We start from the raw sequence: 14830 nt of genomic DNA, 5'->3' as shown, positions 1-14830 counted from the left end.
AAGGTTAAGGTATACAACACAACAGTTTAATATATGTATACATTACAACATGATTACCACAATAAGTTTAGTTAACACCCATCACTTCAAATAAGAACAGTTTTTTTTCTTGTGCTGAGAAGTTTTAAGATCTACCCTCTTAGCAACTTATAAGTATGTAACAGAGTATTGGTAATTATAGTCACTATGTTGTATATTACATCACCAGAATTTATTTATTTTGTAATTGGAAGTTTGTACTTTTGACCACCTTCACCCACTTCTCCCACCCCCTACCCATGCCTCTGGCAATCACTAATCAGTTCTCTCTTTCTGAGAGTTTGGTTTTTTAGATTATTCATATAAGTGAGATCTTGAAGTATTTGTCTTACCCTCTCTAATTTATTTCACTTAGCATAATGCCTTCAATGGATTCAACATGAATCCATTCATGTTGTCAGAAATTGCGGGATTTCATTCTTTCTTTAAGGTGTAATAGTATTCATGGATAGATAGATGATAGATAGATAGATAGATAGATAGATAGATAGATAGATAGATAGATACCTATCTCAATAGCAATAAAAAGGAAAAAGAAATCTGATTGGAAAATATTTAGAAGAAATGAACAGACATTTTTTCCAAGGATGGCAGCATCACTAATCATTAGGGAAATGCAAATCAAAACCACAATGAAATATTATCTAACACCTGTTAGAATGGCTGTCATTAAAAAGACAGATGACAAGTGTTGGTGAGGAGGTGGACAAAAGAGGACCTTGTGTGCTATTGGAGGGAATGCAAAGTGGTATGGTTACTATGTAAAACGGTATATATAGTAGATGTATATCTATCTACGTATCTCACATTTTCTTTATCCATTCATCCATTGATGGACATTGAAGTTGTTTCCAAGTCTTGGCTACTGTAAAAAAAGTGCTGCAATTGAACATGGGGTGCAGATATATCTTTGAGATAGTGATTTTGTTTCCTTTAGATATATACCCTGAAGTAGAATTGTTGGATCATATGGTGGTTCTATTATTAATTTTTTTAAGAAACGTATATACTGTTTTCCATAGTAGCCGTACCACTCTGCATTCCCTCCAATAGTGCACAAGGGTCCTCTTTCGTCCTTGTCCTCACCAACACTTGTCATCTTCCGTCTCTTTAATGACAGCTATTCTAACAGGTGTTAGATAATATTTCATTGTGGTTTCGATTTTCATTTCCCTAATGATTAGTGATGCTGTCCTTTTTGGGAAAAGTGTCTATTCATTTCTTCTGTGCATTTTCCAACCAGATTTCTTTTTCTTCTTTCTTTCTTTCTTTCTTTCTTTCTTTCTTTCTTTCTTTCTTTCTTTCTTCTTTCTTTCTTTTTGTTGCTATTTAGTTGTATGAGTTCTTTTCATATTTTGGATATTAATGCCTTATCAGATACATAGTTTGCAAATGTTTTCTTACATTCCATAAGTTACCTTTTCATATTGTTGATGGTTTCTTTTTCTATGAAAAAGCTTTTTAGTTTGATGTCACCCCTTTCATTTATTCTTGCTTTTGTTGCCTTTTACTTTTGTTGTCAAATCCAAAAAACCTAATCTTGCTAAGACTCATGTCAAGAAGATTACCCCTTATGTTTTCTTCTATGAGATTTATAATTTTAGGTTTTACATTCAGGTCTTTAATTCACTTTGAGATTTTTGCATATGCTATAAGATAGTGGTCCAGTTTCATTGTTTTACATGTGGCTATCCAGTTTTCCCAACATCTTTTATTGAAGAGATTATCTTTCTCTGATTGTATACACTTGGTTCCTTTGTCATAAATTAACCATATATGCATGAGTTTATTTCTGGGCTCTCTATTCTGTTCTATTGATCTATGTGTCTGTTTTTATGCCAATACTGTCCTGTTTTGAATACTGTAGTCTGGTAATAATGTTTGAAATCAAAAAGCGTGATGCCTTTCACTTTGTTCCTTCTCAAGATTGCTTTAGTTATTTGGAGTCTTTTGTGGTTCCATACAAATTTTAGGGTTTTTTTTCTATTTTTATGAAAAATGCCATTGGAATTTTGATAGAGATTGCATTGAATCTGGAGATGGCTTGAAATAGTATGGAAATTTTAACAGTATTTATTCTTCCAATCTATGCGCATGGCAATTCTTTCCATTTATTTGTCTAAGTCAATTTCTTTGATCAGTATCTATACTTTTCAGTGTATAGATTTTCAACTTCCTTGGTTATATTTATTTCTAGGTATTTTATTCTTTGTGATGCAATTGTAAATGGAATTGCTTTCTTAATATTCTTCCTGATAGTTTATTGTGAGTGTATACAATAAGAACTGATTTTTATATATTTCTTTTGTATCCTACAAGTTTACTGAATTTGTTAATTACTTCTAACAGTTTTTGGATGGATTCTTTAGAGTTTTAAATACATAATATCATGCCACTTGCAAACAGAATCAGTTTTACTTCTTTCTTTCTGATTTGGATGGCTTTTATTTCCCTTTTTGCCTAATTGCTCTGACAAGAAATTTCTGTACTGGGGCGCCAGTGTCGCTCAGCAGTTGAGGGTCTGCCTTTGGCTTAGGGCATGATCCTGGAGTTCTGGGTTGAAGTCCCACATAGGGTTGGAGTCCCAGCAGGGAGCCTGCTTCTCCTCTCCCTATGTCTCTGCCTCTGTGTGTGTGTGTCTCTCATGAATAAATAAATAAGATCTTTTAAAAAAATAAATTTCAGTACTATGTTGAACAAAAGTGGGAAGATTAGGCATTTATGTCTTCTTCTCAATGAGAGAGGAAAAGCTTTTAGCTTTAATAACGGAATATGATATTAGCTATGGGCTTGTCACATATGGCCTTTATTACGGTGAGTTATATTCCATCTATACTCACTTTTTTTTTTAAAGATTTATTTGTTTATTCATGAGAAACACAGAGAGAGGCAGAGACACAGGCAGAGAGAGAGAAGCAGGCTCCCCTGCAGGGAGCCCGATGTAGGACTCAATCCTGGATCCTGGGATCATGCCCTGAGCTGAAGGCAGACACTCAACCGCTTCCCCATCTATACTCACTTTGTTGAAACTTTTTATCATGAATGGATGCTAAATTTTTAAAAAAGCTTCTTCTGTATCTATTGAGATGATCATATGATTTTTATCCTTCATTTTTTTAAGCTTTTTTTTTTTTTTAAGAATTTATTTATTCATGAAAGACATAGAGAGAGAGGCAGAGACACAGGCAGAGGGAGAAGCAGGCTCCATGCAGGGAGCCCGACGTGGGACTCGATCCCAGGTCTCCAGGATCAGGCCCTGGGCTGAAGGCAGATGCTTAACCACTGAGCCACCCAGGATGCCCCCTTCATTTTGTTAATGCAGTGTATTACACTGATTGATTTGCAGATGTCGAAAAATCCTGGCATCCCTGGAATAAATCTTACTGGGTATGGCACATGATCTTTTTGATGTATTGTTGAATTTGGATTGCCAATATTTTGTTGAGATTTTTGCATCTATTTTCATCAGGGATATTGAACTGTAATTTTCATTTCTTCTAATGTCTTTGCTTGGTTTTGGTATCAGAGTTATGCTGGTCTCATAAAATGAGTTTGTAAGTGTTTTCTTCTGTTGTTTTTATGGAAGAATTTGAAAAAGATTGGTATTCATTCTTTCTTAAATGTTTGGCAGAATTCACCAATGAAGCCATCTGGTTCTGGATTTTCTTTGCTGGTAGGGTTTCCAGTACTGATTCAATCTCCTTACTGTTCAAATTTTCTGTTTCTTCATGATTCAGTCTTTAGTAGGTTGTATGTTTTTAGAAGTTTATCCATTTCTGCTGGATTGTCCAATTTGTTGGCATATAAGTGTCCATAGTAGTCTAATGATCTTTTGTGTTTCTGTGGAGTTTTTATGACCATTCTTTTGAACTCTTTATAGATAAACCATTTATCTTTGTTTCACTAAGGTTTTTTTCTGGAGTTTTATTCTTTTGTTTAGAACATATTTCTTTTCATTTTCCTTTACTCTCTGTCTTGGTTTCTGTGCATTAGATAAAACAGTCATCTCTCCCAATCTTCACAGAATGGTGGTCTCATGTAGAAGATGAACCTTATCATTCCATCCAGGCTGAGGTCTTCATTGCCTCTCAAACCTTTGTTGATTGTCCAAGCCACTTTTTATGTTCTTACGGGCGCCTAATAGTGAAGGTATGCCAAGACTTGTCAGTGTCTCAAAGGGGAGGATCGAGGATCTCAGTCAGCACTGAGATGAAACATGATTGGAAGCCAGAATCTCAGATAGTAGTTTTTAAAGTGTGCAAACAGACCTCTTTCAGGAAAAGACAAAGAGCTGGAAGTTTCTATCTGATCCTTTTGCACTGAGCCCTGGAGTATAGTCATTTAGGAACTGTTTGTTTGCTAGTCTTTGGGGACCCATAAATGCAAGCCCTGTTAACCACCAGTGCCAGACAATTAAGGGATGAGTCCTCTGGGTGGCACCTACAAAATCTAGGCCTCCACAAACAAGTGCATATGCTCCTTTCAGAGAGATAACAGAGGAAAAATGTGGAAATGGTGCCAGCCTCCCCAGTCTTGGACAGGATCACAGTCATTTCCTAGATGTATGTTAGATTGCGAGCCTGACCCTCAGGCTGCAAACAAGTGTCTTTATGGGAAAGACTGGGAGACACCCCTTTGTGTCTATTGCTATAGCATCGAGCCCTAGGGGTATAGCCACAGGGGGTCCTCCCAAGCCCAAAGAACTGTTTCTTTTCTTGCTACAATCTGACAGGTCTCCGTCTCACAGATGCAAGTCCCATAGGTTTTCAGAGCCTTGTGTTTTGGCAGTCTGTCCCGCAAGTGGAAGCATTAATGATAGGAATGCTGGATGTTGGGTCCAAACCCCTTATTCCTCAGAGAGAAGCTGAGTTGTGAGTTTCCGCCTGACAGTATATTGTTATGTCAAGAATTGGGTTCTGGTGAGATTGACATGTGTCTCTGCCTTTTCTATGTGAGTTTTCACATAGAAAAGAGTTTTCTATGTGAGTTTTTCCCTCATTTGTGTGATGTGTAGGAATCATTCAGCTAGTTTCTGGATTTATTTCAGAGAAAATTGTTCCACGTGTAGCTGTGGATTTGGTGTATCCATGGGAGAAAGTGAGTTCAGGAGCCTCTTATATGGCCATATTCAAGTTTTGAGAGTTTTTTTAAAAATATATTTTGGATAGAAGTCCTTATCAAATATGTAATTGACAGATATTTTCTGTTGATCTCTGGCTTGTCTTTTGAAGACTAGAAATTCTTAATCTTAAAGATGTCCAGTTTATTATTCTTTCTTTTATGGATCATGCTTTTGGTTTTGTATCTAAAAAATCTTTGTTCCTGGGATGCCTGATAGGCTCAGTGGTTGAGCGTCTGCCTTCTGCTCAGGGTGTGATCCCCGTCTGCAGATCGAGTCCCACATCGGCCTTCCCGCAGGGAGCCTGCTTCTCCCTCTCCCTGTGTCTCTGCCTCTCTCTCTCTGTGTGTCTCTCGTGAATAAATAAAGAAATATAAAAATAAAAAAATCTTTGTTCCTGGAAAGCTTGGATGGCTCAGTCATTAAGCGTCTGCCTTGGGCTCAGGTCATGATCTCAGAGTCCTGGGATCCAACCCCACATCAGGCTCCCTGCTCAGCAGAGAATCTGCTTCTCCCTCTGCTCTTCCTCCTGCTCATTCTCTCTCACTCGCTGTCTCTTGCTCACTCTCTCAAATAAAATCTTTTTAAAAAAATCTTTGTTCCATCTAAGGTTAAAGGTTTTCTCTTAGTTTTATAGTTTCAGGTTTTAAATGTACATTTTAGTTTTACATTTAAGTCTATGATCCATTCTGAGTAGACTTTTTAAATGGTATATGACTATGGATCAAAACTTTCATGTAATTATATTTACATGTGAATATTCAATTTTTTCAGCACCATTCATTGAAAGAGTATGATTTCTCCACTGAATTACTTCTACACTTTCATCAAAAATAAATTGCATATTTAATTTCCGAAGTCCTTATACTTTCCCATTGATCTTACCTATCTATCTGGATGCCAATTCCACATTGTCTCGATTATTGTTGCTTTATAATAAGTCTTGAAATCAAGAATTACAAGTTTTCCAACTTTGTTCTTTTCAAAGTTGTTTTGGATATTGTAGATCTCTTTCATTCTCATATATTAAATTTAGAATCAGCCTGTCAAAATCCACAAAAAGGTCTGCAGGGATTTTGATAGAAATTGTATTGAATCACTGGATCACCTTAGTAAAACTGACATTTTAACAATACTGAGTCTTACAATGCATACATATGGTACATCTCTATTTAGGTCTCCTTTAATTTCTTTTAGCAGAAAAGAAATTAGTTTTCAAATTAGTTTTCATTTAGTTTTCAATGCACAGATCTTGCCTTTCTTTATCCCTATTTCAACTTTCTGGATATTTTTACTTCGATTTCTGATTGTTAGTTATAGAAACATAATTGAATTTCTTTTTTTTAATATTTTATTTATTTATTCATGAGAGACACAGAGAGAGAGGCAGAGACATAGGCAGAGGGAGAAGCAGGCCCCACGCAGGGAGCCCGACGTGGGACTCGATCCCGGGACCCCAGGATCACACCCAGGGCTGAAGGCAGGCACTAAATCTCTGAGCCACCCAGGGATCCCCCATAATTGAATTTCTACACTGATCTTCTGTCCTACAAACATAGAATTTATTAGTTGTAATCACTTCTTTGTAAGTTCCATAGGATTTTATACATACATGATCATGTTGCTTGCAAATAAATACAATTTTACTTCTTCTTTTCCAATCTGGATGCCCTTAATTTCTTTTTCTTGCCTTATTATGCTGGCTAGAGTCTCCGGTACAAATTGAAGAGAAGTAGTGAGAATGGATACCCTTGCCTTATTTCTGATCTTAGTACAAACTATTCAGCCATTTGATATTAAAAGTATATGATGTTTGCTAACGGTTTTTCATAGATGTTGTTACTTAAGTGAAGGAGGATCACTTCTATTCCCAGTTTGCTAGGAAATTTTATTAGGAATAGATGTTTTTGGTCAAATGCATTTTTTTGTATTTGTTGAGATATCATATATGTTTGTGCTTTTGTAATTTTAGTGGCTTTTCTTTTTTATTCTGTGTGTATGGTGAACTATGACTCATTTGCAAGTGTTATTTTTTTTTGCAAGTGTTAACCAACCTTGCCTTCCTGAAATAAATCAGTTAGATGATGTATTGTTTTTTATATATATATATTATTGAATTCAGCTTTGTTAAAGTATTGCTAAGATTTTTTGCATTTATGTTCATGGTAATTATTGGTCTTTAGGTTTACTTTTGTTTTTTCCTTCTAATATCTTTGGTTTTAGTATCAGAGTAGAGCTGGCCTCATAGAATGAGGTGAGAAGCATTATCTTCTCTTAAATTTTTTGGAAAAATTTGTACAGAGTTGGTGTCATTTTCTTTTTAAAGATTTGGTGGATTCCCCAGTATAGCCATCTGCCCAAGTAGTTTTCACTGTGGGAATATTTTTAACTACAAATTCAATTTCTTTAACAGATATGGTATTGTTTAGGTTGTCAATTTTCCTTGAATGAACTTTCATAGTATGTATTCTCCAAGGAATTTTTTGTTTTAAAGATACTATTTTATTCATGAGAGACACACACAAACAGAGAGAGAGAGAGAGAGAGAGGCAGAGACACAGGCAGAGGGAGGTGAAGCAGGCTCCATGCAGGAAGCCCAATGCGGGACTTGATCCCGGTACTCCAGGATCACGCCATGAGCTGAATGAAGGCAGACACTCAACCACTGAGCCACCCAGGCATCCCAGTATGGGCATGAAACTGTTAATAATATTTCTATAGATTCTGTAGTGATGTTGCCTCTCTTATTCTTGATGTTGGAAATCTGTTTCTTCTCTCTTTTTTCCTGGTCAGTTTGGCTAGTAATCTAGCAATATTACTGATCTTTTATTGTTCTTGGTTGCATTGATTTTCTCCTTTTTAACCTATTTCATTGGTTTTCACTTTCATCATGCTTATTTCCTTTCTTTTGTCTACACGAGGTTTAATTTGTTATTTTTCCTTCTTGCTTATCCTTGAATTCAAGTTCATTAGTTTCAATTTGTAGCAGTATAATTTAAGGCCACTAAACATTTAATAATTAATAATTTAATGCTATAAATTTCTTCTTAAGTACTGCCTTAGTAACATCCCACAAATTCCAATATATTGTATTTCACTTTTACTCAATTCAATATACATTCTCATTTATCTTCTGGTTACTTCATTGACCCATGGATTATTTAGAAATGTGTTCTTTGGTTTCCAAATATTTGAGGATTTTCCATATATCTTTCTGTTATTAATTTCTAATTTAATTATCACTGTAGTCAGATATATTTTCTCTGTCTTGAATCTTTTAAAATTTACTGAAACTTGTCTGATGGTCCAGAATATGGCCTAGCTTGATAAGTATATCGTGTGCACTTGAAACAAAATGTACATACAGCTCTTGTTGAGTGGAATATTCAATAAACATAAATTAGTTCAAGTTGGTTGATATTATTCAAGTCTTCTATAAAGTACTGATTTCTTTTTTTCTATCAATTATTGAAGTAGTGTTGAACTCTTTGAATATAATTGTGAATCCTCCATTTCTCTTGGCAGTTCAATCAGATTTTGACCCATGTATTTTCAAGTTCTGTTATTAGATGCATAAATGTTTATGATTTTTATGTCCTTTAGATGATCCAAGCCTTTTAGCATTATGACATGACTTTCTGCCCCTATTCTTTGCTTTGAAATATACTCTGTTATTTAGCCTCTCCAGCATTTGATTAGTGTTGGCATGGGATTTTTCTCTCCCACATCCTTTTACTTTTAACCTACCTCTGTCTTCATGCCCAAGGTTGACTTTATTTATGTTCCATATAGTTGGGTCTTGCCTTTGATTTTTTTTAACCAAATTGGACAACCTCAGCCTTTTAATTGTGATATGTAAATCATTTAAATTTAATAAAATTGTTGATATGGTTAGGTTTAAATTTATCATATTATCATATTATTCTTTGTTTTCTATTTGTTCTGTCTGTTTTTCCCCTTTTCCTCTTTTCCTGCTTCCTTGGGAATAAGTATTTTATGCTTCTTTCTTGGATTATTAGCCATAATGCTTTGCTTTGTCATTTTAGCACTTGCTTTAAGGTTTGTAGTATACACATTTACCTTAATGCAGTCTTTTAAGAGCTGTTATACCACCTCATGTATAATATAAGGATCTTATAATAGTATGTTTCAATTTCATACCTCCCAGGTTTTGTATTATTGCTATCATACATTGCATTTCTACATGTTATAAATCCAACAAGTTACTATTATTATTTTACCCTAAACAGTCAATTATTTTTCAAAGGAGTTTAGACAATAAAAAAGTCTTATATTACACTCACTTTTGGAGCTCAAATATACATGTCATTGTAAAGAATGGGGAAAAGAAGGTCAGAAAAATAGCAGATGAAATAATGAAGAAAATGTCCAAATCTGATGTAAATGATAAACCCACAGATCTAAGAAGCCCAAGAAAACCCAAACACATACTCAGGAAGAAAACTACAAAAGATAAATTATAATCAAATTATTTTAAGCCAATGATAAAGAGAAACTCTTAAAAGCATCCAGAAAAAAAGGATACATTTTGATAGCAGACTTACATGTACATTTGACCAACTGAAGTTCTCACTAATTGTCTTTTCTCTCTGTTTATTTTGGATGGTTTCTATTGCTGTCTTCAAGTTCACTAATCTTTTCTTCTGTAATCTGCTGTCAATCCTTTCCAGTATAATTGCAATTTTCATCTCTAGAAGTTCAGTTTGTGTGATTTTTTCTTTTATATTTAGTATGTCCAGCTTAACATATATAATCTTTCCTCTAGCTTCAGAACTATGTGGAAAATAATATAACAACTATTTTAATGTTCTTTTCTATGAATTTTATATTCTACATCATTTCTGGGTCCCTTTTTGGATGACTGATTTTACTCTACAGGTTGAATTTTTAGTCCTTTGTCTATTAATTTGTAACTGGAAGCCAGGCGTTGTGAATTTCACCTGGTGCCAGATGTTCCTGTATTTGGTTACATATTTTTGAATATTTTTATGGGATGTAGTTAGGTTCATTGTAAACACTTTGTTCCTTTCAGGTCTCCCTTTAAGCTTGGTTAGTTACATAGAACCAGAGCAGTGTTTAGGGCCAAATTTTTTGACTAATGGATTTCATCAAAATTAGTAATTTCTGCTTCTTAAAATATGCTCTCTTAAAAAAATAAAAAGAGAAGCCCTAGACTGGAAAAAAATATTGTCAAAACTTGATTTAAAAAAAAAAAAAAAAGGCAAAAGATTCTAGGAAACACTTCACCAAACATTATATAGGATGACAATTAAGCATGCAGAAAGATGACCAACATCATTAGTCATTTGGGAAATGCAAATTAAAGCCACCAAGACATATTGTTACACTCCTATGAGAAAGGTTAAAAAATAAAGACAAAAAATTGACTATACCAAGTGATGGCAATGACGCTGAACAATAATGACATACTACTCAGCAATAGGAAGGGAAAAAAGTATTGTCAAAAAGAAAACCAGGGACGCCTGGGTGGCTCAGCGGTTGAGTCTACCTTTGGCTCAGGGCCTGATCCCAGGATCCAGGATCGAGTTCCACATCAGGCTCCTTATGGGGAGCTTGCTTCTCCTTCTACCTCTCTCTCTGTGTCTCTCATGAATAAATAAATAAATTGAAAAAAGAAAAGAAAAGAAGAAAAAAGAAAAGAAAAGAAAAGAAAAGAAAAAGAAAAGAAAAGAAAGAAAAGAAAAGAAAAGAAAAGAAAAGAAAAGAAAAGAAAAGAAAAGAAAAGAAAAGAAAAGAAAAGAAAAGAAAAGAAAAAAAACCACAGGCCCAAAACAGTTATTCATGCTAGGCTAAGTCACCAAACGAGGGTTTAATCCATAACCTAACTGTAATTTCAACCTTCCCTAGAAATGTAGCCTTAACTACCCAGTCAGAAAATTTTCTGGTCAGCTCCAATGAGTTAATCTGTCACAAAACCCTCTCCATCCCCAAAGGAAGATCAAGTAATCCACCTAACAAGACACCAGTATATCTCCCTAAGGGAAGGTGACTTTGTCTGAAACAATCCTTTCTTTTCTTTTGCTAACTGTCCCACCCTATGTCTGTCTGTGAAATCCTTCTGTTTAGAACATCTGCTGGAGCCCCCCTCTATTTGCTAGATGGGGCACTGTCCAATTCATTAAGAACTTAAAAAAGGTAACTAGATCTTCAAAGGTACTTGACCATTTTGGTTTTTGAGTACTGACATATATAACAACATGGATAAATCTCAAATAATTATACTGTGTGAAAGAAACGGACTCAAAAGTCTACATATTATAAAATTCCAGTTACATAACATTCTGGAAAGGGAAAAATTATAGGAACAGAAGACTTTAAGAGGCTTGAGTTCCAAGTGCCTCTTCTGAGAGTCACCCACTTGGATGACTTCTAATTTCAGTAAGTCCTTTAACCTTTCTGGACCCCATTTCCCTCACTTGATAAAAGAGGGCAGTGGACCGGACTGGTGTGGTATAATAAATATATTTGGTTAGTTCTGGTTCCTGACACAAAACTCCTAAAATCCTTGGAATTTCCTGAGTGATAGGAGTATCTTGTTATCCATGGTGGGTCTCTTTGGAGCACACTGCACTTGATGCTAATGAAGTGATTTAGGGTGGGGTCCCTGGATGGCCTCAGGATGGGGCTGATAACCAGAAAGACCAAGTAATCAGAGGGAGGGAGCTTTCAGCCCCACCCACTGGCCTCTGGGAAGAAGGGGAGCTGCTGGTTAAACTCCATAAATATTCTTGGACCAGGAGGTTTGAGGAGCTTCCAGGTTGGAGAGCACATGGAGATACCTGGAGAGGGTGTGGAAGCCCTACCCCCTTCCTCACACACCTTTCTCTGTGCATCTCTTCCATCTCACTGCTCCTGAGTTAGATCCTTTTATAACAACCTGGTGATCTAGTAAGTAAAATGTTTTCCTGAGTTCTGTGAGTTGCTGCTGCAAATTAACCAAACCAGGCGGCGGGGGTATGGGGGTGTGTGTGGGGGGGTTGGGGTGTAATGAAACTTCTGATTTCCAGCCTGTGGTCAGAAGTCCAGGTGACAGCCCAGACTTGGGATTGGGATTGACGTCTGAAGTGGCAAGAGGAAGGATCTGAACCCCTCACCTGTGGGGTCTGATGCTGTCTCCAGGTAGATAGTGTCAGAATTGGAGTGAAATCATAGAACATCAACTGGTGTCTGAGAATTACTTGGTGAGAGGAACACCCCCTGCAACACACACACACACACACACACACACACACACGTGCATACGCACATACTTTTGGTGGCCAGAAATGTTGAGTGCTGTTACTGGAGAGGAGGAGACATACAGGAGTGTTTTCCTTAGAAGTGGGTAGCTTTGAGGTCTCATCCCTTCTACTCATTCTATGCTCTTTGTAAATTCTCATGATTTTTTTTTTTTTTAATTTATGAGAGACACAGAGAAAGAGGGAGGCATAGGCAGAGGGACTCTCCCCGTGGGGGAACCGGATGTGGGACTCAATCCCAGACCCCGATCACAACCTGAGCCAAAGGCAGACACTCAACCACTGAGCCACCCAGGTGCCCAATTCTCATGATTTACCATCTGTTCGCTCCCGAGTTTCCAATTTGTCCCTCCAGTGTGTACAGCTACACATCTGGGCAGCCTCAGGAACCCTAAACTCAGATTGAACTCCTCATTTGCCTTCCTAAACTTACTCCCTCTTTTCTCTTCCTTCTCAGTTTGTGGCAACAAGGCCACTGTCACTGAAGCCAGGAACCCAGAAGCCATCTTTGACTCCTCCCCTGCCTTCACTTCCCATCAGCCAGGCAGTTGCCAAGCCTTGACATTTTAACCTTTTGGTAATTCCCAAATCTGTGTGCAGCTCTACATCTCTATTACAGTTGCCTAATTCAAGCTCTAGTTGTCTCTGGCCTGGCCGACTGCCCCCAACTTCCTAGCTGGCCTCCCTGAATGCAGACCTGTCAGCCTGACATCCATCCTCTATACACAGATGTCTTCCTAAAATATGCATCATGGCATGTCACTCCTCTGCTTAAAACCCCTCAACAACCTACAGCAATGATGTTTACTCTTTCTTAAGTCACAGATCTCTGAATATCTGATAAATGCAATTAACCCTCTATCTAAAACACACACACATACACACATATCCTGAGGAGTACAATGGATAACTGAATTCCATCCAGAGACTCTTGGTCTACATGATAAAGTTCAAGCCCCTCATCACATCACCAAAACACTCCTTACACATTACACACTGAACCTCTGGCAACCCTGAATCTTTTTTTGAAAGCTAGCCACAGAAGGATCTTCAGACAGTTTTCTGAATTGCGACTTTTCAAAAAGATAGTTACTCTCTCCTGGAAGCCTTGTACATTGTGTCTCAGCAACCCAGAATGGAGCTATACTTTTCCATCTACTGCATGTTTCTTACCTCTATACCTCTTCTTTGCTGTCCTGTTTGCCTGGAATGTCCTTATCCTTCCTTTTCCCTGTCAAATGTTCCTTATCTTTCTAGTCCTGGCTCTAGCATGACTTCCATTTGGAAACCCTGCTTTACTTTCTTAGTCCGGGTTATAGGTTCAGTCTCTGTGCATATTTCCAAATTTCTCCTTTATATGCCCGATCTTTTCCTGCCAACACCCCCAACATTAGACTGTGAGTTCTTTGAGGGCAGGAACCAGTACTATGGGGGACTTACAGAAGTCCTAGATATAGGCAGTGTTCAAAAGTGTCTAAGAAGGAAAGGAGGAAAATCCTGTGACTCTAAATCCTAATGATTTCTGCAGACTTTATATACCTCATTTTCTGCAAAGCACCTGCCTAACAAGGAATGCAGCTGTACTTTACAGGAATTATCTGATGGAGGAGTAAGATACTGCTTATCTCCTTTTTACAAATGAGGAACTTAAGTGCAGAGAAATTCCCTGCCAGAGGAAAGAACACATGTTTCCTAACTGTCTTGTTAGTCCTAATATATCTATCTTCATTGACTCCAAGAACAGAATCCCTAACATTAGGAAAACCCTAACTCAAGTAGCTAAGCATCTGAAGACAGAATTCACTGGGTATCTTCTAATAAAACATAACAGTTTATATAAATAATGACAATATCCTGTTTTAGTGTAGACTGTAAATAATTTTTTGGAGGACTCTTGGCTACCATGTGACTTATAATGACAGCAGTGAAAAAAAATTTTACTGTTTAAACCTAAAAAATAACAATAGTTCCTCTTTTAGGATCTTATGCAATTCCTCTAGCCACAAAAGAACAGTGTGTATACTTTATATTATTTTTAAATTTCCTCCACATGTATTGGTACCCATAGAACAGGACAGCATGATTCAAATTAACGGCTATCAGTGAGTTCTACAAAAGCTTTTATCACTTGAGGACCATTGATGGTAGAGCCATAGACGGTATCAAGCAAAAGTAATTAAGTCACCTCATAGAGGCACCTGGATGGCTCAGTGGTTGAGCATCTGCCTTTAGCTCATGTTGTGATCCTGGAGTCCTGGGATTAAGTTCCGCATCGGTCTCCTCTCAGGGAGCCTGCTTCTCCCTCTGCCTATGTCTCTGCCTCTTTCTGTGCGTCTCTTATGAAGAAATAAATAAAATCTTAAAAAAAAAAAAAAAGTCACTTCATATAGTG

General features: G+C 36.8%; 1 protein-coding gene across 11 annotated transcripts in view; it reads right to left on the bottom strand.

Annotated features, from left to right (window-relative positions):
• FLT3 (fms related receptor tyrosine kinase 3) overlaps positions 1–14830 on the bottom strand; it is a 120187-nt gene that overhangs the window by 57436 nt on the left and 47921 nt on the right. Inside the window, exon 4 of one of the 11 annotated variants that reach the window (XM_077868279.1) lies at positions 9724–9952. The exons of the other annotated variants lie outside the window; for them this stretch is intronic. The gene's annotated coding sequence lies outside the window, so the exon portion shown is untranslated. The remainder of the gene's footprint in view (positions 1–9723; positions 9953–14830) is intronic. 11 annotated transcript variants of the gene reach the window in all.

Source organism: Canis aureus, chromosome 24, assembly GCF_053574225.1.
Source record: "Canis aureus isolate CA01 chromosome 24, VMU_Caureus_v.1.0, whole genome shotgun sequence".
Classification (NCBI taxonomy): Eukaryota; Metazoa; Chordata; class Mammalia; order Carnivora; family Canidae; genus Canis; species Canis aureus.
Note: the sequence above shows the minus strand (reverse complement) of the source record. Positions and strands in the feature narration are given on the sequence as shown.